Here is a 26,598-nt window from a genome sequence, read left to right as displayed (position 1 = left end):
TCCAAAAATCAATACAGCATACTCATTTGCATAATATTAATGCGTTAAAGTGTCCTGTGTGTCGTGTGAGGAGGCTATCTCTGTCATTTACCAATTACTTACATTTATGACTGTCTTTATCATAGTTCATTATGTTCACTTTCTACTTTATAAAGGGTTTATATGTTGTAACTATAATGCCTTAATTAACCGCAAATAAATAATATACTGCATAGATCAGCTATAAGAATTGATGAGATAAGCAATACATTACGCAGCTTTGGGATGGCAGGCTCTTTAGAAACTGAATCATTAGTTATTTATTCATACTCATCATACAGTGTACTGCAAGCTCTTACAGGAACACACGTTTCTACTAAAATAAGGGGTTTATAAGCTTTAATATAATGGTTAATAATCATATTCTAATGCTATATAAGTTATAAGCATTAAAGGTGTAGTGTGTGGGACTGGCGACATCTAGCGGTGAGGTAGCAGATTGCAACTGAAACTTCTCACATGTGCTAGTGTGTAGGAGAACTACGGTGTGAAAACGTGACGTCCCTCTCTAGAGCCAGTGTTTGGTTTGTCCATTCTGGGCTACTGTAGAAACATGGCGGCCGGCTCCATGAAGAGGACCCGCTCCGTATGTAGATATAAACGTCTCATTCTAAGCTAACGAAAACACAACGATTCTTATTTTCAGGTGATTATACACTAAAGAAAACATACTTATAAATATGATATTCCATTTCTGCTAATAGATCCCCCTAAATGATACACACCTTTAATAAGTTGAGAAGCATGTTAGTAAGTTTTGGGTTAAAAGGCTTATTAGAATGGAGAAACTAATGAGTATTTATCATCAAATATTAATAAAAACAATGTGTTTCTTATCTTCTCAATGGATAATAACTAATGTATTAAAGGATTCATGAACATTAATCTTTGAAACGTTATAAAGGGGGTCCTTTTATGTTCATACACTGACCTCTCTTACTAGCAAGCCGTGGAGTTAGCAAGTGGAGTTAGCAAGCCGTGACGACAGCTTGACGGCTGTGCATCCATGACCGAGTGGACACTACAGCGCCAGCTCCATGGGCCCAATGGATGCGGAAGATTGCCGGAAGATCCGGGTACTTTTCCAGTCAGAAGTCGAGCCATTTTGGCTTCATGCGCCACTGAGCAACTTTCATAGGAATGAACGAGGCCCCACCTCCAACGCTGTATCCGGTTCTCTTTATACATTGTAATGGAAAATTGCATTGTATGTAGCAATGTCGCTTTATGCAACAGTGGAAAGTTACTGTCTGTGTGCTCTTTGTCTCGTGTAGTGGGAAAGTACTGAGTGTTGACTTTTACTGGGAAACTGTCTCAGTAAAACAACTCCTTTTCTCATAGTCCCTGTTGTAGATTTCTATATAATCACATTGTAATAATCTCCTGCAGTGCACTCTTCTGCAGACTTTGTGTGACTCTGTGACACTTCTTGCAAGAATAAAATACAACAAAGACATTTCATCTGTTTGAGATCTTTATTTCAGCGTTCATTAGGACTCATTTTGGAATATTGACAGAATTTCCATTACAACATCCATGAAGAGGACCCGCTCCCCATGTAGATATGAAGGGCTCATTCTAAGCTAACGAAAAGCACAACTATTCTTAGATTCAGGTGATTATACACTAATGAAAATATAATTATGAATATTATATTCCATTTCTACTGCTGGTAGATCCCCCAAAATAATACACAGTGTTCCTTTGAAGGTGGGAATTTTTGACCATATTAGTGCACTAAAAGGGAGCAATGTTGTTACGAGTGGTTCCTCGTTTTGTTTGTATACTGTAGTGCACACGCACAAGGACGCATGAGGATGCACAAGCACGCGGTTTCACACTGTTCAGAGGATTGACAGTCAGTGGTGGTAATATGCCAAGAAAAGCGGTAATGTGCCAGCAAAGCCAGTGAAGAAGAAGACAGCAAGATAGTAAACATGGATGTAAACACTGTATGATTAGAAATATCTTTATTTCAAAAATTGGCTTTGCAAATGTGGATTTAACATGTTTGTTAGACCCTACGGATACACACAACGCGTTTACTGAATGTAAACATCACTTTTGTTTGTTGACAAGAAAACTCCCCCAGGGCATCTTTAACATACTTCCTCTAACAAAAATGAGGGTTTTTTTGTGTAGCCTAGTTACTGCATACTAATCTCGTGCCTTTTGTACGGGGGCACCATCATCATCATTAGCATCATCATTATCAACACTAAGCCATCGCCTGATTACGGGCCAATGATAACATTATTATACTCATGTTAATCAGACCACCTTCATCATCGTCGTGGCCCTATTTCAAAAAGCTATTACCTCCATCCTTATCACTTAAGAGCAAATTATACCTCGCCGTCTTCACACCCATACACACATTTCATTAGGCTGATACACTATATCCTCGTCGCACATGCTGTACAGTAAGTCCCATATCTTCAGTCTACAGTGTACTTGTAGATTGACTCCAGCAGAAGCCCTTTGAAGAACAGAGAGAGGGGAGGGAAGAGGAAGAAGATGTATGTGTGAATAGTAAAAGAGAGGGACTGCTCCTTCTCTATTATAGAAACACTGTAGAACAGGGCCAGCCAGACGACAGAGCATGAAAGGACTGATTTATCCACCAGGGAGAGACTCGTGTGTGTGTGTGTGTGTGTGTGTGTGTGAGGAAGAGAGAGAGAGAGGGATGAAGAGAGAAAGAAATAGAAGGAGCAGTGTGTACCGAACTGTTTTGCTCTCTTTATTATTGAAAGATAGAGTGGATACGTACATTATGAAATTGCAAGTATACATTTGTCTGTGGGCTTGGGATGCTTCTTCTTCTTCTTCTTCATCTCTTTCCTTCCCAGGGCCAGGGAGCACGTCTGCCTGGATGTGCTGCATTTTCCTGCAGCCCTGCAGGGGAGTTGGTTTTTGCCATACATGTGTTTGGCAGGCAAAGTCAGTTGGCCAGGCAGCAGAACCCGGCTGGATGTACTGTACACAGTACCAGAAAATAGGCTTTTAGGCTTGTAGGGTGCTTTCACACCTGTAATTCAGTTCATTTGGACCAGACCAAGGGGAACAAATTATATATTGTTGCATCTTAGTTCTGGTCCGGTTCCTGTTCACAACGACTTTCTACAAATTCCGGTGACTGACAGAAGTTTATGTTGCACTTTAAAGGTGCTAAATGCACCTTTAAATGGAATGGAATGGAAAAATGGCCATGCCAGTTTTTCCTCGCGAAAATTTAGCGCAAGTTGTGAGCTATTTAGCCTCCTTCCCACCAAGCTAGCATGACACCAATGGTACCAGTGTATTCCGTAGGTTTTCTAGTTTCAGATGATGCCAGTATCTTCACTCTTGCTTTAAAACTGAGCCCGCTATGACCTCAAAATCGCAAGTTGCGTTAATGCATTAAAGAAATGACTGCGTTAAAACGAATCCACGTTAATGCGTTATTATCGCGTTAACTTTGACAGCCCTAGTCTCAATACATAGTATGTCAAATGCAGTATGCCAAAAATACCAGTATGTCCTACTACATCCGGTCGCATTTTGCAGTATGCAAGTCAGCATGTTTTTATGGTTATTCTGACCCACAATCCTATAGATATAAGATATATGAGCAAGACGGTCAAAGTTCAAGGTGCAATATTATGACGATGTCCCTATTGTATGCATACTGCATGCAACAGTACGCAGTATGCATACAATAGGGACATCGTTTGCATACTGTGTGCAACAGTACGTACTTTATAAGGGCAGCTGCAGTCTGTACTAAAAGTAAAAAGAAAAAGTATGATTTGGAACGTAGCCTTAGTCTTGTTGGAACTACTTTCTACTGAAAAAATAATTCCTATCAAATAGTCAACAGTGAGGTCTGTGGATGAACAGGAAACCTGCCAACGCCTCAACTATGGATACTGAATGTATCCTGCACTACACACTACGTTATGTTTTGTAGTGTTTTGTCTTGCCGATCAGCTTGTTAAAAAATGTCTAGACTGTACGTCAGGTTGTTCTTCCTCTCTAAAGCCAGAGGCCATCTTTGATCATGCATAATTATAGGCTCTTCTCATGTTCATCAAAAACACACTCAGAACTCATCACCACCTGTGTGCCAGAGCGATTTACCACAGGAAAGACCTACTGGTAAATCTAAAAGCTTTGCCTGAACCGGGAGAGGGATGAATCATTTTTGTGACATGCTAATCAGTGTTTGGGTAACAAAACTGATATTTATTTAAAAGACAGTATCAGGGATAATTATTTAATGAGTTGTTTTAACTCCGAACAGTTATCAGATGAAGCTGGTGAGAGGCTGGAATCTCAATTTCGGTGTTTTCTGTGTCGATCTGCCCGCAGTTAAACGCTAAGCTACTCTTGAACCCCCGCAGGGATCTAAAACAAACCACGGAAAAATCAAACAAACCTTCATACATACATTCATGCTCAAACACACGTGCACACTTGATTTATTAACTGCCCTCTCTATCCCGTGACTGCTTCCAGGCACTTCATTTTTGTGCATGCTGGCGAGTGTGTACGCGTAGTGTGTATATGTGTGTGCAGGCTGACAGCGTGTGTGTTTTGAAGGCCACTGTCATGTGCTAGGAAGTAGGAAGGAGGGGGGGGGAGCATCCCTGCAGCAAATAAGGAGCTCTGATCCCAGTATATCTTCCAGTCATCTATCAGTATATGAGCTCCACAGGGAACGGTGAGACAGAGCATGCCGGCATACGCACAGGATATGTGGAAAGCCAGTGAATGATATGCAGAATGACAGGAAGCCAGCGCAGCTATGGATGCAGCATCAGATTGCCAAGCAGGTGGGCAAATAGACAGAAAAGTGTTCTCGCTGCAATGGGAACACGCAGCTTTGCTTCATTGATGGACGGACACAGGGATGGACAGGCAGAGTGACAGATAGCATGAGCATAGCAGACGGCTGGACAGATGCATGATGGTACTCCAGATCTACGGCGAGACACTGGCAAGGTATAGCGTTTAATAGCACGGCACTCAGACAGACACGGACAGCTGCCGCACGCTATAGTCCGAGTCGAGCAGAGACGGACAGATGCCCTTCTCCCGGCTGGAGAGACGCCGCACCTCTGCACATAAACACACACACACACACACATACGCTGCTCCGCTCGTCCTCCCTTCTCCACCTGTCTGCTCCTTGCTGTCAGGGAGCCAGACAGGAGGTGATGTTTGCTCCCTCAGGCACTGTCATCTTCTCTTTTTCTCCCCTCCTCCCTCATGTCTCCTTTCCTTTTTCCCTTCTTTCCTTTCCTTTCTGTTTTTTTTTTTTGTGTGTGTGTTTGGCATTTGCCATTTAGAGTGCCGCTGCCCTCAAAAGAATACCACGGACAGACAGCACCGAGTGGATTGTATGTTTGTGTGTCTGTTGGTGGTGGCGAGCGTCCAGGTATGAATATGACAGGGGGCTTTGTGCCAGAGAGGGTGCACGAGGCGATTGTCTGAATGCAAATGACCATATATGGATGCATTGTTATTTAGCTTTTTTTCTTTCTGCCTCTTTCTTTTCTCTCTGTCACTCATCCAACTGGCAAAGATTCATTTAGCAAATTATATCAGCCTTTAAATGGCTGTTGACAATCGGTGAAAGAGAGGGATATATGGATTGAGAAAAGAGGCAGGGGAAAAGAACAACCGTCCTTCAACACAGGCCTCTTGGAAAATATCCATAGAATAGCATCTCAGTGTGTCTGATATAGCAGGTTTCAGCAGTCCAGCTGGCCACATACAGGATTGTTGAGTTCAAATGGCAATTGTATTTTACAGCATGAAGCCAAACATTCACATACCTGATAATATTTGCTAGAAAAATATAAATTTGTATAAGTTGGAGCTGACATTATCTCACACCAGCAACACATTTAAACTAGTGATAGTGATGCGAAGTGAGAAGCCTCCTACCTTTGCACATGTCTAGTAACTTATCGAACAAAGCAAAAAAAGATAAAAGATTCAATAAAGCATTTTTAGCTTACAGTGAAAACAACAATAACAGTGCTGACAGAGCTAACTACGGTGGCCATGAGACGCAAAACACAACAACATTTCACAAAACACTAACATGTTAGCAAACAGTCGCCTATTTACACATCAAGAAGACACATAACAATATTAGGAATTATTTGCCTTGTTATCTGACAAATATCCAACATGTCATTCTCTTTTTAGCTCTGTTTTTGGTCTCCCCCATGGATGTATAAAGAGAACTGGATACAGCGTTGGAGGCAGGCTCTTGTTCATTCCTATGAGAGTTGATCAGTGGCGCATGAAGCCAAAATGGCTCGACTGCCGAGTGATAAAGTACCAGGATATTCCGGCGAGCTTCTTCATCCACTGGGCCCGTAGAGCAGGCACTGTAACGTTTCCCTTTAAGAAGAAGTAAAAGAAGAAAGGCACTTTATTGATCCCGGAGGGGAAATTAAATTGTTTCACTCTGTTATTTTACATAGTACATAGTACACACAGGCCCGAAATACACAAACACATGCACAAACAGGACCTATATACATGCATTAATGGAGAGATGTCAGAGCGAGGGGGCTGCCCCGAGCAGTTGGGGGTTTGGTGCCTTGCTCAAGGGCACCTCGGCAGTGCCCAAGAGTCAAACTGGCATTTCGCCAGCTACCAGTACACCCTCAGTACTTGGTCAGAGCGGTGACTTCAACTGGCAACCCTCCGGTTCCCCTGCCAAGTCCCTATGGACTGAGCTACTGCCGCCTCCCAGCCCTCACCGTTTGGCCACTACAGAAATTTGCTTCAAAGCCTGCCGCTCTTCCTAAGGCCTTGGTCTCCGTCAACTCCTGAGGGAAATGCTGGTTTGAAAGCTGTTAAATGCTCCACCATGTTCACCAGCTGCAGTTACGTTGTATGTGTGAATTAGAAGACTCTAAAATGCTCCGCAGAGCTGAGGGGAACAGCAGAGTCGGGTGAAAATTGATAATTATGATCAGTTGGCGATTTGTTCATTTTTAACAGGAGGGGGGACGGACCCGGTTCGTTTCGTTCATCCGCGACTAACTGCCTAACAACTACCAACTGCCCCATGAACGACTCTTTTGGTTCATTTGGTCGCAGTTACAAATCCGTCTGTTACTTCAGCACTACGGACAGCGCCATGGATTTATCAATACACAGCACAGTTAGGCTGCTGGTATTTCAGAGCCGTGGTCGGGGCAAACCTCAGTCAGACAAAGGATCAATGTGTCAGGCAGACTAGACTAACATATTCAACTAAACCAGCCCTTTACTCTCTGCTACGAGGGGATGGAGAGGGGGGGATGGCAGGTTAACAAGGGGGATGCATTCTGGTCATTTTGCTAACAAGGGGGATAATTGCCTAGTGATTATGATCATTCTTAGAGTGACCCCTTTCCCATTACATCCATCCATCCATTATCTGTAACCACTTATCCTATTCAGGGTCGTGTGGGGGGGCTGGAGCCAATCCCAGCTGACATCGGGCAAGGCGGGGTACACCCTTTATTAAACTGGAACCGGATCCAAAATGGAACCGGCTTTTGACACACAACCCTAGTTGTTGCGTTCTCCATAATATACTTTGCCAAAAAGCCAAAATGTAACTTGGCTCATTCCATTGCATTACTGTGTTCTCTGCAGCCTGGTGTCTGTATTCGGCCAAAGATTGTTTGTTAAAGATAGAAGTACCGCTCTGTAACACCACGCTAAAATCAGGAGTTCAAGGTGAGTCTTCTCTAATGAAACAATAAAAAAGCAACAAGCTGATGACGGAACATCAAGTGAGCTCATCAACTAAATGGTTCTGAAGCAGGAACAATAAAGTGTGCAGATGTCAGCAGACTATACCTGTTATTTCAGATACATGTAACCTATATGTTATGCTGTGTATGTAGCTCATCTCATTTTCAGGTTGTAGCTACAGTAGCTACAGGGTGTGTTCAGGTGTTTTTGGCACAACCAACAAAAGGTGACGTCAACTGAATCTTTGAATTTCAGCTATTTGAACTCTTGTTACTTACTAAATTTAAAGCTAGGGTTGGTAATGTTGAGAAACTAGCAAGACTACACTAGATTTAAAAATGATGCAACTGAAAAACCCAGCCAAGAGTCGCCAACTCTTTTACAATGAAAGTAGCAGCACTAGCTCCAAAAGTCCCTAAAGCTAGCAAGAAAGTCGGCAGCACTGACAGTCTTCAGGCCTCCCTCCAAAGCCAATCCCCCAAAATGATCATTATGAATGTAAACAACGAACATGGTTATTGTCAGTACTCACAGCTGTCAAGCTAGCAGCTCAGGCTGGTTTCATACACTGTTCGTAACTATACTTACGAAAAGTAATGCACTGTAATTCGTATATATACTGTATTTATACCAGGAAATCGATTTGTGGGTAATTAACATAATCGTGAACCATGAAATATAAAGAGCGGCAATAAACCACGTCGGGTTGGATGGGTGGTCAAAAAAACACCAGACTTTTCGCCAAGGAGACGTCGGTGTTCGTGTCTCATGTCAAACCAGAAGTCAACGACGATGTATTTGTCACGTAAGTTACATACTTAAGTTACACCACTTCCAGTGTTATTTTAAGACAAACCACAATCTTTTCTTAACCCTAACTAAGTAGTTTTGTTGCCTAAACGTCAGGAAGTTGTTTCCTGTGAAGACGGAAGTTTATTTAGAAAAGACTGTATGCATATAATGAGTGGAATTTGACACGTGTTGCTGGATATTTGTACGGAGAGTGAACGGAAAAGGAGGAATAACTCTTCGTAGGATATCATATGAACTGTTTTGATGAGAATACATTGAGCAGCTTGTGGAAGACTACGGTGACGAGCAATGAGTTATTTCTTTCTCTTTTTTTTGCCAGCGCATTTGATTTACTGATTGCTGTCGGGATGTAATGAGTATTTCAACAAATATAACAAAAAAGTTTTTTGAAGAACACTACTAAGCCTACCTTTAAGGCTAAACTTAAGTAGATTCATTGACGAGATTCTGACTCATTAAGTGGATCCGGTAACCTAGATTCAAGTTTGATAAAAACGTTATTGAACCTGAACTCTATCGTCATGTACCTGTACTTTGTGTCATCATGAAACAGAAGAGGAAAAAAAAATACTGATTTGCTTTCTGGATTGCTGATAAATACAGTATTTAGTGAAGGTTGGCTCCCTTTTAACAGCATCTGAATCACACAAATCTAATGGATGCCAAGTGCAGATGGAGTGTTCAGGGTCATCTCGGAAATATTCAAAGGCAACCTTTCATGCGTTTTGCGTATCTATCTGCTACATGTAAAAAGACAGATAAATTAAAGTAAAAATGAAATAAGGTGTGTTTGATTTGCACGTTAATTTGTTCTACGTAGACTTTGATTATGTTATTTGGGTTTCATTATTCGGCTGGATAATTTACTTCTCATTTAATCCTTGGAATAAAAAACATCCTCTGTACAGTTATATCTTTCTAGACTGTAAAAAAGGTGATTCTGAGTTCATTCCAGATGTCTCTTCTTTTGCACTACTCCTACCCGACACTGTAAGGAAGAAATATATTTCTTCTTTACAAATCATACCCTTACATATCTGCATGAGTTGGGGAAAATGTGCCGTGTGTCAATTAAACAGGACCTTGATGGGATTTATGCTGCCTCACGACCCATGGTTGAAGGCCCCATAAACTTCAAGTACACCGCATATTTATAAGCAGTCTAGGAATGCTTGCTCAGGATAATTTCAGTGTGATAGTGAACATCTGTTTAGGCAGAACTTAAATGACCCCGTTTTTCGACTGAGCTGCAGGAAGCTCAGATGCAATTTCTGGTCCTTTTTTTTTTTGCTTCACACCCTCAAACTGCACAAAACTACCTTTCCTTTATAATGAAATCTCAAAAAATCATTTATGCTAATGACAATAACAAAACCCATAATAATACAGCACCTTGCAGTAATAGCCTATTGACTACTGCTTGTTTGCTCTCTTCATCAAAAAGAGAAGCTCACAACACACACACTTATCTGAATCAGCCGGTAGAGAATCAGTCAAAATGAATATCTGGTCACTTTATTACCATCACGTTGATGTTAAAACAGGACAACTTGGTCAATAAATGACATAGATAATTGCTTGATGAATATTAGCAGTGACATATTTAATTGCAGTGTGCATGCTGGAGAGCAAATATGCACATGCACCCAGATGCTCGCTGCCTACCAGCTGGATCTCAGATGCAAAATAACCCGACAAAAGTCAAACAGAGCCTACGAGCAGAAGATGTTGTCAACATCAGCAGCAGCTCCAGTGGAGCACAAAAAAAAACAGGTAAAATACCCTGGCCGCTGGCTAAATCAACCTAATTTAAGCCGCTGCAGCAAGCGTAACATTTCCCCAACACCTTAAGGGGCTACAGAGAGCTCTTTTAACTCGCCTTGTAAGTTGATTTTATGGCAGGTTAAATACCCTCTTTCATCGATCATGCATGGAATGAATCTAATCCATCAAAATCCGTCTTTAATCTTAATCTCATGACTTGACTGTGGCGACAATTTATTGTGTGCAGCCCCGGACTGAAATTGAATGAGAATGAAAAAGTGCACATTCGCTCCGGGGACTGATGTATCAGAGACCCTGCTGGCTAAGTTTCTCTGTTTCCATTCATTTTTAATTATTACCTGTGATCAGTTTTTACATTGAATCAGTTCATGATCACATCAGTTCAGACAAGCTGTGTTTCAAGGTTGTCCAATTTTATACAGAAACAAACCGAATTAATGATTTTTTAAATGGAGTGTTGACTGTTGGCATTAAGTATGCAGTGTTCCTGAGCACTGGGTCCTGTTGCTGGGCACATTTCTTTCAGCATATAATAATAATAATGACTTTATTTATTAAGCTCTTTTCAAAAACATGTTACAAAGTGCTTTAAAAAGCAAGAGAAACAGATAGTAGCCTAAAAAATCAAAATAGAGTTGAGTAAGTAGTAATAATGACACGAGAGGTAAGAATTACTAAAACACAGTAGCAACAAGTAGAGTAAAAGCAGAGGAATAACCAATTAAGAGAAAGCAATTCTGGAAAAAGTGTGTTTTTAAGAGAGATTTGGTTTTTAGTCTTGACCCAGGAATTACTAATAAACCTCTGCCGGAAGATCTCAGGCTGCATTCAGGCTTGTAATGGGTTAGTAAAAGTCAGTGATATAATGAGGACCACCTCCAACTTTGCTCTAAAAGTAATCATTAAAATTTTAAAATCTATTCTAAAACATACAAGTGTAGCGAGAAGTGTTATGTGGACTATTCTGCTGGATTTTGTGAGTAGTCTTGCTGCATCATTTTGAACTAGTTGAAGTATGGAGAGGTTGTATTGGGTGAGACAGGAATACAATATGAGTTAAGCGGGATGTAATGAAAGTGTTTATGACAGTTTCTAGATTCTGAGCACAAAAAAAAAGATATAATTTTCGAGATATTACTGCAAAAAGCACGATTGAATGACAGACTTCACCTGTTGGTCAAAGTTAACACCCAGATTTCTGCACTGGGTTTTGATGCAGCAGAATAGAGAACCTAAGCAAGAGGAGAAGTGGTCGCTGGAGGGGTCTGGACCTTTGATAATGGCTTTATCTGAGTTTAAAGGTGCAGTGAAGAGGACTGTGAAGAGGACCCGCTCCCTATGTAGATATAAACGGCTCATTCTAAGGTAACGATTCTTATTTTCAGGTAAAGTTTTGAGAAAGCCAGTTTTTAACATCTGTAAGACAGAATAGTATTTTGACTTGTCGTGTTGGAGTCAAACGAGAAATAGATGTGGGAGTCGTCTGCATAAAAATGGAAACTGATGTTGACTTAGAAGTAACATGTAAATGGAGAATAATAAGCCTTGAGGCACTGAGAGGAGGGAGGAGGAGGAGGATTTAAAGTCACCAATGGCCACACAGAATCAGTGGCGTAAATATCGACGGTGCTCCGGGGCCCAGAAGCTGTCAGGGACCCAAAAATCACCTTCCTACACCGTATCCACACTGAATCTGTTATATGTACTTCTGTTACGTCGTGTTAACAAACCACTTAGGCAACCTATTAGCTGTGCGCTCAAGATCAGACTGGAGACGTAACCAGTTATCTTCCTTTGTTTGTTCTTTTTAAACAGGAAACACACGTTTAATATTGTGATATTTAACCGGAAATTACATAAATTATAGCCAACAGCAGTAGGAAACTTTCAGCTCCCGGGCGATCTCCCTCCATCCAGCAGCTACTTTCTGCGTCGCTCACGGCCAGGACATTTCAATAAAAAAGGACATGGTTCTTAAGCAGTGTTGTTAATGACTTTGCGGAGCACAAGACCTGTCGGATAAACTTCTAATGGGTGAGTACTGGTTTCTTTTTGTTATTATAGAGTGGGATCAGGGATTTAAATCTATAGCACTGTAATTGTCTCGTATGTTGGAAAATGTGCACTTACTGTAATCTGTGTCTGTGAGAACAATGGGTGGCTGAGTCCAGGGCAGGCTGTTGAATTAGCGTTGATAAATTTGGCACTCCGGCTGCTCTCCGTGTTGCTGATCTAAGGCTGGTTTGCAGTATGGGAGTAGCATAGTGAGCCTCTCCATGGTGGCATAGCAATTGTCTGCTTTGCAATTGTCTGGAGTGGTTGTGTGTGTGCGCTTGTGTTTTGCGGCGATGGCCCAAGAAAAATAAATTTGCACCGAGGCCAATCACAATTATGTTACGCTGCTGCACAGAATGTCCTATTAGGCAGAAAGGAATAAAACCAATCTAAAACTACCTGATATGCCAACCCAATGCTAAAGACGTTCAGTTAAAATCAGCTGTATCAAAAGCTGCAGTAAGATCATCTCACATCATGGTGAGCTACATTAATGTCATAAAGATGTCATTCAATTCTTAAAGGTGCTAAATGCAAGATTGGGAGCATTTCTATTGCCTCCGCATGGCTCTCAACATGGTGACGGCTGAACCGGCAGCTTGTAGCTAACGGTGCTAACAGCGCTAACGGTGAAAACAAAGGCAACACTGCTAACAAAGCTAACAGTGTTTACCGGAGGCAGTCCAATGATGTCAACAAAGGACGGAGAAGCTCCGATTACAACACACACAGAGGGATAGCGACTTCATTCTCTGCTCAGGTAGACATTATTCCTTTATATCTCACTACATAGCAATTAGTTGTTATACGTATATAGTTGCTGCTATATTTATGCTCTGGATATTGTAGAGAACACCTTTGGGTGTGCATAACAAGTAATGATAATAAACTACTTTAACTTTCATTCAAACCTGCAGCTTATCCAAGAGCTACACGTATACTCAAGGACCAGCTCAGTTGAAATGAAAGCTCAGTTTTCTTTACTCCAAGGTTCCTCAATGAGGCAATTAATCTGCACTTGCTTATTATCAGATACTTACTATTTTGTTAAGTAGCGGGTTGACAAGGTTATTGGAAACATAAGCCTTCCAAACATCCCTATTACACAGGGCTACAGTTGATGAATAAAACGCTATCGCAGATAGTGATGGTACATTCCAGAAACCTCATTTTTAGACTGACCTTGTCCGTTATCATCTCAGGATTGCAACATCAGAGATTGAATACACTCTTCTGGTCTCATTCTCTGCTGTCAAATATCCGCCACGCTCTGGCATGCCTTCAATTCTGGGTTGCTGGGCTCCTTCGAAGACCACCTGTGCTGCGTCTTCCAGCAGCTCCAGGCCAGTGGCTGTGCAGGAGCCATGCCAGAGACTGTGGCTTCTGTTGCCTCTGTCCTGGCCAGCTCACAAGCAGCTTCCTGTGGTGAGAAAGGCTTCACAGTCTGGCCTCAAGGACCGCTGCCCAAACAACAGGAGAGATTCCCTGTCAAATGAGCCCGAGCCTGTGGAGATGCAGCTGCAGTTTTTTGGCCCGGTGGAGCTGAAAGAGGGAAGACGGTCAACTTTAACCTTGTTTCACTTTATTTAAAGGTGCAACAATACATTTGAGACTTTAATGTAGAGTCATCTGTGTTGTAAGCAGAAATAAACAAGCTGCCACTACTGCTGCCGCATCTACAATCCTGTACAATAATGCTGTTTCACTTTTGAACTGTTTTTGTAGAGCTTGCGCAAAGAAAAATGTCCTGGAGATTGTGTGGAATCTGCTACATGTTGAAATAAAGTCAGTCAACAAATGTAAGATGTAATGCAGACTTCTAAAAAACATTATTTTCAAATATCTAGCCCAGTTTTATTAGACAAACTAGATGTATTGTCATCTGAAAATCATCAGAATCACTAGGCTTATGGGGCTTTGGGAAACAAAACGAAAAGCAAAATCCACAAACATCTGCTCCATTAAATAACTTACATTTAAATTTGTCTCCATGAAATCCTCATGTTCCGTTTAAAACCATGCTCTCTGCATAATACTTCCTGGCCACAGCTTAGTATTTTACAGATCTTTATTAAAGGTTTAGTGGGTAGGATTTGGTAGGAACAGTTTAAGTTTACAACAATTCTTAGTTTCAGGTGGTTTTACACAAATGAAAACATAGTTATGAATATTATATTCCATTTCTGCAAATTGATCCCCCAAAATCTTACGCACTGTTCCTTTAAATGGCCAAGCTGTGTTTGTAATATGATTACAATTCAAGAAATCACAGCTTCCACATTTGTTGATTCATAAACCTAAATCTGTTGATTCTGAAGAGTAGTGCTGACAAGTGTCTTCTGACTACATCTGAAGGACATAAAGTGTTTAAAGCTGTTCCAAATGGCCACACTTACAGGCGGGTCAAAAAGTCTGCTGTCACAGAAAGGTGCGAGACACAATAATCTTTTAAATGGGGATAAGAGCGTGTACACTTTCTCAGTCTTTTCTCTGAGGCATTCGTGGCGTTGCACTCATTTGGTACGAAGTGACAGGTATAGTTGTGTAAAGAATGAAAAAAAAGCTCAGCAGCCTACTTTCTCACGCCGAGCGCTGCGTGTAGTGGGTGCGCTTGTCGGTTTCAGAAATACACAGAAATTGTCGGACTCAGCTCCTCTAATTCTGAAGTCAGGGAGGTGGGGGGGGGGGGGGGAGTTTTGTGATCCGACAAGCACTTCGCCTGAAGCACACTGACACCTTAACTGCTATCATGTGGAGGTTGGACAAAAGTGGTACATCGTTGTAATTTTGCCTCCCAAAGCCTTTGTCAGAAAAAAAAAAAAACATTTCAGGCTTGTGTTTTGACACTGAGTAACATCCATATTCACACAGAGGTGTCAGTAAAACTGTGTGTTCAGCTTGACTGACAGAAGAATGCAACACAGAAAACAGCCAGCGTTGTTCTCTAATTATTGTATACCACCCATCATTCCAAAAACTGGAAGCCTCTAGTTACTAATTATCAAATGTTAATAGATAATCATAACTATTAACTTTGACATTATCATTAAAGGAACCGTGTGTAGTATTTTGGGGATCTATCAACAGACATGCAATATAATATTCATAACTATGTTTTCATTAGTGTATAATCACCTGAAACTAAGAATTGTTGAGTTTCCGTTCAGGCTGTTCTCCTAAACCATTTGTAGCTATACCTACGAAAAGTAATGCACTGTAATTTGTATACATCCCACGAAATCAATTTGTGTGTAATGCACATAATTGTGAACCAGGAAATATAAAGAGCAGCAAATGCCTCGTAGGGAGGAGATCAGGGTGGATGTATGGGTCTAAAGATACCGTATTTTTGCCCAGGAGACCGGCGTTCGTCTCTGTGTGAAACCAGAAGTCAACGTTGATTTATTTGTCATTTAACTTATGTACTTAAGTATCACCACTTCCGGAGTTATTTTCAGCCAAACCACGATCTTTTCCTAAACCTAACTAAATAGTTTTATTGCCTAAACCTAAGGAAGTTGTTTCCTGTGACGACAGAAGTTTATTTTGAAAAGACTGTATGCACGTAACAAAAATTTACACATGTTGCTGGTCATTTGTAGGAAAACAAACAAAAAAGGAGGAATAACCTTTTTCATAAGATTTCATACAAACCGTTTTGTTAGCTTAGAATGAGCCCTTCATATCGGGAGAGGGACCTCTTCACAGAGTCCGCCAGACCACCATGTTGCTCTGCCATTTTTCTATTTTTGCCATTTGTGTAGCATTTAGGGGGGATCTATTGACAGAAATGGTTTTCTTTTGTGTATAATCACCTGAAAATAAAAATCGTTGTTTTCGTTATCTTAGAATGAGCCGTTTATATCTACATAGTCCTCTTCACGAAGCCGTCTGCCATGTTTCTACAGTAGCCCAGAACGGACAATACAAACACTGGCTCTAGAGAAAGCTTTTCGCATTTTTACGTTACCTGAAGACCACTGTAGTTCTTCGACACGCTTGTGAAACTGCGGTAACGTGAGCCGCAGAGTGTAAAACCGTGGTACCACCAGCCGCCATTTGACTTCCGTTGCTCCTAAAGTAGTGTTATTATGGTAAGGATGGCCTCTGAGTTCGGCGAACGGCGTTACCACGATTTTGCATTCGACGGCTCACGTTACAGCAGTCATGGAAAGGGAGGAGTGAGCGGAGGGGTACTCAGTTGGTTGCAATCTGCAACCACACCGCTAGATGCCGCCAAATCCTACACACTGTCCCTTTAAAATGGCTATTATATACACGAGGCTGGAATGAGTGAGTGAAATGTGTCTCAGCCAATTTAGCCGTAGTGATGGAGAATATTGTTTCAGATATTTGACATTTCCTTATTATCTAAAATTTACATCATCAAAACATCTAAAGAATTATTTTTCCATACTGCATGAGGCTCTGATAAATACCTTATAAACTTTAAGAAAAACAAGTCAAGCGAATACCTTTAGAGAAACTCTTTCATCCACTATAAATAAATGAACAGGTTCCTCCAAATTTCAAACTGAATTTTGTAGAATTGTCTCACTATGCATTGTTAATGTGTGAAGTGTCTGGAAATGTATCTAGCTGCTGTCTGAAAATGTGTGATTTGAATATGAGTGTGAGAGTGTGTATGTGTGTGGTGTCATCTTTCATCTGCGAGAGTACAGGCTCAATGTCAAGCTGCCAGCTGATAGATGGCTTCTGGTGTGTCCCCCCTTCCTACCCCCCTTTCTAGTCTCCGTTCTCCGAGTAAAGACTCTGCATCAGTGTGTCCCTGGAGGCAAACGACCACACTGGAATACTAAGACAACAAAGAGTCCACACACCTGCGTAAACATCATAAGAGTTATAATATGAGGGAGGGAGTGGGGGAAAAAAACAAACTGCAATACATCTGCACAATCACTCGGGACGAGCGTGCGAGACATGACGCGAACAACAAACAACAACGAGAGCCAAGTGAGTGATTATCACAATAATGATGATAATCACCGGCCGTCCAAGCAGAGAGAAAATAAAGTTCGAGCAAATTACATGCTGGTTAATTTTTCCTCCACAAAGCACACACAGAGAATTGAGTTGGCAGTGGCTGAGCAGCTAACAATGATAAATCATCCATACCTGCGATCATATTAACAATAATTATTGCATTAGTGTATTTTGTACAGTGATGAAAGTGGACTCCGTGAGCCGCATACAAAGTTGTCCCCCCACCACCCCACTGAAGGTGGGACGTGAAAGTGGAATCTTTGTCATCCCTCCGTGTAAAGTCATTTCCCATCATGTTCGCTTTCTCTTTCATCAGGGGCCGGCATTGTTTCGGCAGCGCTCCAGCTGACAGAGTGTAATTTACAGGTGGCGCCAGGCTTCCTGCCATCCACAATAAATTGGTCTCCATTTTCTGACATCTGGGCTTTTGGAAGTCTGATTTCTTTGATCTTTTCAGCCCTATCAGACGTTTTCTGATATTCCATTTTACATCATCACCCTCTCTCTTTCTTCTTGTCCTGTCTATCTCTCTTTCTGTCTCATCAAACCGTCTGCATCCCATATTCTCTTTTTTTTTTTCTTCAATCCTGTCACTTATCTTTTCTTTATCGCTCGTCTTACTTATCTCCCGGTTTCATCTTCTTTTACTTTTCATTCTTGCTGCGCCGCTGTCATTATCTGCAACATACCATGTCATGCCTTTGGTTGCATCTTAGTAACCATCACAAGTTTTGTATGTTTTTGTAGTCAATGCATATGTGTATTTCTGCAAATACATAACCATATAAAGACACATAGTCTATATAAAAGGCATGTACGCATTTGTATTTCGGTCCTGACACTCTTGTGTGTGTGTGTATTATAGTAGCAGTATTATTTGAAAATGTTTGTGGAAAATTGTGAAACTATCTCAATCTGTAATTCTGGAATTGAAAGAGTATCTGAATGTCATGCTCAAGTGAAAGTAAAAGTGCTTGTGATAAAGGTGACCTATTATGTATTTGTGCTTTTCCCTTTCCTTTAATGTGTTATATAGGTTTTTGTGCATGTGAAAGGTCTGCAAAGTTACAAAGCCCAAAGTCCACGCCAAAGGGAGTTCCTCTCCCTCACAGAAACACTGCTCCTGAACTGCCTGAAACACCTCGATTGAAGTACCGCCTTTTCTTCCGTAACGTGGTGATGTCACCAAGTAACACATCTGCATTATTCCTGCCACGCGGCTAGTTTGGCATGCCCTCAAACAAAGTTAGTTAGAGCGGAGCTGGAGTGGAGTCCGAAGAATTTGGTTGACCAATCACAACAGAGTGGGCCAGCTGACCAATCAGAGCAGACTGGGCTTTTCAGGAGGGTTAGGAGCTCAAACAGAGCGTTTCAGACAGAGGGTGAAAAGAGGTGCCTCAGCACAGCCGGTATGAGAAAAATAAAACGTTTTTTGAACATTAAAGCATGTAAACATGTTCTAGTAGAAACCCAAGATACAAGCATGAACCTGAAAATAAAAAGCACGATAGGTCCTCTTTAAAATATACTTAAATAAAAGTAAAAAAGTAGGTTAGTTCAGATATACTCTGAGTAATCGTTACTACATTACATTTTTTCATAAAAAAGGGGAGGGTGTTTATAATGATATATCTTTAGGCCCTAAAATACTCTACATTAAATGTCAATGTGTGGAGCGCAAAGCAGAGCAACAGACAGATATCACACAGCCAACTATAGCATCCTTTACCCAGACAGTGCAGCCCTACTATCGTCAAGGCAACAAACCATCAGTGAAGCCATTATCCCAGATTTGATAATTGGGTGTCGTCTGCTTCTGTCACATGTGGCTATTTTAAACTCTTTCTTGACATTACGGATAGTAAGAACACACCAATCTCTAGAAGTACAATTTCTGAGAAACTGATACCAGTGTTTTGGTGAGGAAGGTCAAGGAAACTGTTTTGTAGAAGCTGCAGGAGACCCAGCCATCTGTGTCATTAGCAACTGATCTCTGGTCCGATCACAGGCTACGCTCCTTCCTCGGAGTGACTGCCCATGTATGCTACAAATCTCTCGAATCCTTCTCGCAGGCCTGTAGGCGTTTTACAAGCAAGGGAATTGCTTCTTCCTTTAAGGGAGATCACAGGGGAATACGGTATCCGTCAGAAGATAAGTTAAATCATCACAGATAATGCTGCCAATATGAAATGTGCTTTCAAAATTCACATGCCACAACGTTGCAAGTCGGATGACAGTGTGAGTGAGGAGGATAATCTAGAGGACGGAGCACGAGTGGGAGGACATGTGTTCAGTGGAAGACACAGAATTACCCCGGTCATCAGGTGAGCGTCTTTATTTCTCTGCCCACTCTCTGCAGTTAGTTGTGAATGAAGGAGGTTAGGGCCGTCCCCTGCACCATAGCCAAAACATCACGGTTCACAACTCTGTTACACAGCAGCTCACAATTCAGAGACAGGCTATGTTTGACACTTTAATAAGACCGTTCCAGCAGCAAACACCACTTGCTGGAACAAACAAGTACAGGCCTGCACAGGTCTGGTCCACAAAGCGCTGAACGAAATGTGCAGCAAGGACTATGAGGACGTGGTGTTTAGTACTCTTGAGTGGAACCAGCTGAAGGAACTGATTGCAGTTCTTGCACAATTTTTGCAAAAAAAAATCGGTTACCATGAGCATGGTGGTTCCAACTGTCCTGGATTTGAATCAGGCTTTTTTCATACAACGTTCGTAGCTATACCTACGAAAAGCAATGCACTGTAATTTATGTATAGCCCACAAAATCATGTATGTAATCCATGTAATTGTGAAACAGGAAGTATAAAGAGCGACAAACAGGGTGGATGTGTGGGTCAAAAAACACTTTCGTTTTCGCCTAGGAACGAGGTTATGTTTTCACCGGCGTTGGTTTGTTGGTTTGGAGGATAACTCCAAAACTCTGAGATGGATTTGAGTGAAATATTTTGGAGGGGTGGGGTTTGGCACAATGAACAATCCATTAGATTTTGGTGGCGATCCGGCCTGTGCATTAACACCACAGGCTTTAAGACATGCGCAGTTCATGACGCTGGGGAGCAGCGATGTACATGAAACCTGCCTTGGCGGAGGTCTGCGCTCTCCGAGTGCACTTCTAGTTTGTCATGTAATTTCCGTACTTAGGTTGCTTCACTTCCAAAAGTTATTTTAGCCCAAACCACGACCTTTTCCTAAACTTATCTATGTAGTTTTGTAAAACTAACCCAAGTTGTTTCCTGTGAAGATGAAAGTTTATTTTGAAAAGACACATGTTGCTGCACATTCATCACGTGTTGCTGGACATTTGTAGGAAAACTCACAAAAAAATGAGGAATAACTTTGCACAAGATATCATACGAACCGTTGTATGAGGAAACATTGCTTGAATACACACCTCCTCATGATGGAAGAGCCCCGAATGCAGTGCCGGCCATTATAGTCAAGGCCCTTCGGCAGTCTCTGGTGAAAACATTGTCTGGAATCTTTACAAAAACACACAAGGCCAGAGAGAGCAGAAAAGAGGGACCTTTTAACCACAATGTGTACTTTTTGACAACCATGCTGGATCCACAGTTTGACCTAAGAAGGGTGGATCTGGATGTTACCAACGGGGGACATATGTAACACATGCCTCTTGCATGTTACATTAGATACATAATAAATTGTAACTCTTGTTACTGTTAATATTTTTAGTAATTTGACCTTTATTTGATAATCATTAGGTGTACATATTTGTGTTATTTGCATATTTTTATGCAGTTATTTTATATTTAGAATCTAATACTACAGTATCCATGGTAACCATGGAGCTATAAAAGCTCATCACTGGGGGAACGAGTCTAGGCTTGTATCTCCCAGGTGAACGTGTGTATGTGTAAACTTTAATCTGTAAATATGAATGTATAGTCTATGTATAATGTATAATCTAAGAGAGGCTTGTGTCTCCCAGGTGAACGTGTGTCCCGAAGTGCTAGTAAGAAAAATTAATATATGTTGAATCGACATCGGATGCTGTCTGGTTCGTTGCAGTGAAACGTTAACCGTCAGCCGTTGGTCTACAAACAAACAGAACGCAGAGACTGTTGGCTGCCACCGCTATCAGCGGTAAAATACAAAGTTAACGGGCCGTCATGGACTGTTTATAGAGGAAGTAAACAGAAGAAGAGACCCCCGTTACACATGCAACATCAATGAAGAAGTTCAGAGATGAACTGAGGAAGACACAGACAGGTTAGTATTATCTGGTAAAAGAAATAGCCTTGTTATTTGCAAAACTACGACTCTTGTCTTAAAGGGGACATATTATGCTCATTTCCAAATGCATACTTGTATTTTGGGTTTGTACTAGAACATGTTTACATGCTTTAATGTTTAAAAAGGACATTATCTTTCTCATACAGTCTGTCTGAATATACCTGTATTCACCCTCTGTCTGAAACGCTCCGTTTTAGCTCCTGTCTTTTTAAGACCCCCTCCTGAAAAAGCCCAGTCTGCTCGGATTGGCTTGTGAGAAAAATATGGGACGCATAGGAAGGGGAGCCAAATCTGAATGTCTTGTTGAATCATATGTTTTCTGATCCAGGCAGCCCACAAAAAACTGACTGGATCATCTTATTTCACAGTTTGTGGGTTGAAAGCCTCTCCAGATACCCAATGTATGAGCATAAGCACTGAAAAAGTGAGTTTTTTATATGTCCCCTTTAAATTTTATAAATAGAAGGCCTTAAAAACTTGAATTTATGGGGTTTTAATTTGTCATAAAAATGTTATCAAACTCTTGGTCTACTGAAGCTGACACTGTCTTTATATTTAACCTGCTGGGAACATGACTATGGTAGATGAAGCAGACTAACTTTATATTTACTGAACGTCATTCTGTGAGTCTTGTGTACCACGCAGTCGTGACTTGTTTATAGCAGCCGAAGTGTAATTAATTCATCATACATGCAACCAACCGTCACGTTGACACTAAAGTCTGTCACATCATTACTCATTGTATGGGAGCACTTTTGTAAGAATGACGTGCAAAACTACCAGTTACGTTATAATAATTATTATTAATTTATTTGGAACATTTGGGCCAGAGTGAGGCAGAGCAGTGGTGGTGGCCCGAGCCAATATATCCAATATGTGTATGTTCCTGGGCAGAAGGTCTGAGCCGCCGCTCTGATGTCTTCAATCTGCAGGTTGCCATGGCTCTGATGGAGCTGACTCGATGGCCAGATGGAGCAGCAATTACTCTCACTTCCGTTGGTCAGTTCCATTTCATATTACGGAAGTCAAAATGTAAATTTAAGATGTAATTCCCATGAAAAGTACATCTACTGGGGAAGTGTTGCCGTTAGAGAGCCTACCTCAGTGTTATTACATCCCATCTAGGCTTCGACCTCTCCGTCCTTCCACATTCACTCTCAACATTTAACTTTTTCCTGTCTTTAAGACATTAATAACATATTAATTAATTAGATTAGTTTAGATTACAGTTCCAGACATGGTTGTGTGATGATTCAGATAAGTTCTGAATTGTAAAGAGCCCTCAAGGTTTGGGAATGATGAACACACTGAATTTAGATTTATAACAAACAAAATGGCAAAATTAAAATGAAGCCATCCTGAAAACTACAACAGATGTGAGTTAACAATAAACAATATAGCTATTTATTACACGGCTTTGTTGAATACTCAATTCTGATTGGTCAATCACAGCGTTCTGCAGTCTGTTATTTCTTTATAACGGACCGTTGCTATGGACACAGTTCTGATGTCAGACTCTGGAGCACCATTTTTGTGTCAAATTATTGATTTCTTAAGTAAGTAGTTGTGTAATAAGTGGAATAATGTACAGCGAGCAGGTCATTGTTGTGAAATAAACCCAAATGCGAAGCCCTTACTTAAACCCTTTACAATTATAGGGCTACATATTGTTTTCAGTAACAATAGAGTGCTCCAGGGATGACGTATTTTTATAGACCAACCAGGAAGTCAGCATCGCCCTGGCTCCCTGGACAAAAAGCCAATGGGATTTTGCTATTGGGTTTTGGATTATTGCAGAAAATAAAACTCTGTGACAAACAAACGTTTATGATACTTACACGTTTTGTTCCGTAAAATAATCTCCACAAATGAACACCACTTTTATGATGTTTGAAGTGTGAATGCAATCGCCAGAAGTAAAAAGCTAACATTAGGCTATAAACGAACTACACCACGGTCACATGAGCGCGAGTATACACAACGAGGCTGTTAACGGCGGACGAGTCGGCGTTTAGAAGTAGTCTCATTTAGCCACTTGTTCGCAACCGCCTTTTTAAGACACATAAAAGCTTCAAAATAATTCACAAGTCGAATATTTACTGATGTATTTTATGTCTTAGAATAAAACGTTAAAATCTCTTCAGCTTGTGTTGACCACAGATCTTATTTCAGGCTTCTAACTAAAAACCCATTGACTTCCAGACGAGAGAACCAGAAGTGTTAACATGCAACTCATATCCAGGTTTAATGCTCATTCCTGTAGCACTCTACACAGTCTCTTTAGCATGAACCTACATTAACCTTAACTAACAACAGCAACAGCTGCGTTAAAGCAAACCTATGTAAATGTCTAAAAGAAGAGATGACACAATCTTAATCACAGTACGTGGTGCTATAATGTGGGTGGCTTAATATAATGAGTGGCTTTGTCGGTGACGGCCGTGTCTCTCGTAAATGGGAGTAAATAGTGCATTTATTTTCTGCCATGTATTAATACACATTTGGTGCTCTAGTGAGTAGTACTGAGCTGGCAGCAGGAGAGTGTATGTGGGAATGACTCAAAATAGTGTGTGTGTGTGTGTGTGTGTGTGTTCACGGTAGTGAAGAACATGTCATCCGTTGCAACAGTGTGACTCACTGATGTATTTTTAATAGTTTTTGGACAACAATGGAGCTCTTTGGCACAAAGGAATAAGCTGTGACGAGCTCCAACTACACAGCCAACAGTTGTATAGTACGATCAATGAGATTGGGATTTGATCATTACATTTTTCTAAGTAAGATATATGTTGTGTGCATTCATGTTTGAAAGCAGATTCTTATGTGTGTCTGTAGAGTTCTAGTTACCATCCATGTGTTTGTGTGTGTGGTGACATAAGTGTATTCAACAGCGTGCCAGAGTAGCTCAACTGCACTGTCCGCTGGCACCTGAGTCTCAGCTGACCGGCTCTGCTGCACACATAAACAGTCCCACGCAAACACACTCACTCCTTCTCCATTCACACACACATGGATATTTCCCATGAACCCCCCTCCCCTCTCCTCCTCACACATCCCTCCATCTCTCTCTCTCTCCATCTCTCTCTCTCCAGCGCACCCTCCCTCTTCTTTTCATCTCCCTCGCTTTTCCTCCATCAACCAGATGGCTGACCCATCTGCTCCCCCTCTTTCCCTCACTCTCCACCTCCGTCTCTCTCTCTCTCTCTCTCTCTCTCTCTCCCTCCCTCGCCGCTCTGTGCTTCATGTGGTCCAGATCCAAGTTTTTGGTACACACAGGACCCCTCGGTTCCCCCCTCAGACGCCGTGCGTTCACAGGGAGGACTCGCTACCCCCCTCTTTGCATTGATTGTGTGTTTGCACGCATCTGTTTGGTCGCCCACGTTTTGAAGCCATTTCTGACGACGGCTCTTCTTGAAACTTGTGTTTCCTTGTGTGTGTGTGTGTGTGTGTGTATGTGTGTGCGTTTGTGCACACATCTGCTTAGGTAGCCAAATTTGTCAGCGTGTGTATACAGCACACCCACCATCTGTTAGTGTATTCCTGCATTTTGGGTGGGTGTTTGCCTGATTATAGACGAAAATGTGTTTTGCTTGAATGTAAAGTGTACATGTGATATTTGTGTAAGCATCACTTTATCTCCACACAGCTACGTCCATCTTTGCTTGGCCATCGCTTAAAGGAATAGTTTGCCGTTATGGGAAATATACACTTATTCGCTTTGTTGCCCAGCATTAGATGAGAAGACTGATACCACTCTCATGTCTGTACAGTCAATATGAAGCTGCCACCAGCAGCTGGTAGCTTAGCTTAGCATAGAAACTGAAAACAGGAGTAAACAGCTTGCCTGGTTGTGTCCAAAGGTAGAAAAAATACACCTACAATCCACCCAAAAAGCAAAGTGTAAACACAACACACTGTGGAAGTCTAAATTACTTCTCTTGGCCAAGAAATAGTGTGTAAAATCACAATTTATTGATGTTACATTAAGGATTTTGTACAGATTTTAAAAAAGAAAACAGAATTAGTGTGTTAATTAGTGAGCTTTAGAGGTTCTGGTAGAAGGGCTGTCGTGGTTTAGGCTGGCTCAACAGCGCAATATATAAGCGGTATTAGCGGCACTTTTTTTATTCAAATTACTTAATTTATTCCATAGACTGTATATTAGAAGTCGCCGTAGTCATTGTGACGTCACCTATTGGTTTGTGGACTACTGTTTTGAAGCCTCGAGTTCGGCATTTTGGCCGTCGCCGTCTTGGTTTTTTGCAACCAGAAGTGACCCGAGAGAGAGGGTGGAGCTAAGTACAACCGAACGCTGAATAAGACATTTTTAGGCAACCAAAATGTTACAACTAACTTTCATGAAGTGAAAACACACTGTGAAAGGGTTAAAGTTGCCAGACGAAAACACGGACAACTCCCAGACCGGTCAACGCCGTGGTAGCGACCTGTCAATCACAAGGTAGCCACGCCCTAAAGCATACCCTGCTTTATGGTCTATTTGACTCTAAATGGGACCATAATTTACTAAATGAACATCATGCTGTATTGAAGAAGACTTGAAACTAGTGATTGAGACCATAAACTCATGTTTATAATGTTTACTGAGGTAATAAATCAAGTGAGAAGTAGGCTCATTTTCTCATTGACTTCTTTTTGCAACCAGAGGAGTCGCCCCCTGCTGGCTGTTAGACAGAATGCAAGTTTAAGACACTTCCTCATTGGCTTCACTTCTCAGAACCGGAGGTTGCTCACTGATTTATCCTGATTTTAGTGTTATATAAATAAGCTATATTGTTAGGATATTATTAGGTATATTGTTGCTTTTTAAATGACAAAGATGTGTCATTTAAGAAGACACTTCCCTGTTGTTTCCATTTCCAATTT

This window comes from Sebastes umbrosus, chromosome 12 (genome assembly GCF_015220745.1).
Source record: "Sebastes umbrosus isolate fSebUmb1 chromosome 12, fSebUmb1.pri, whole genome shotgun sequence".
In the NCBI taxonomy this organism is placed as follows: domain Eukaryota; kingdom Metazoa; phylum Chordata; class Actinopteri; order Perciformes; family Sebastidae; genus Sebastes; species Sebastes umbrosus.
This window is presented reverse-complemented; position numbering follows the sequence as displayed.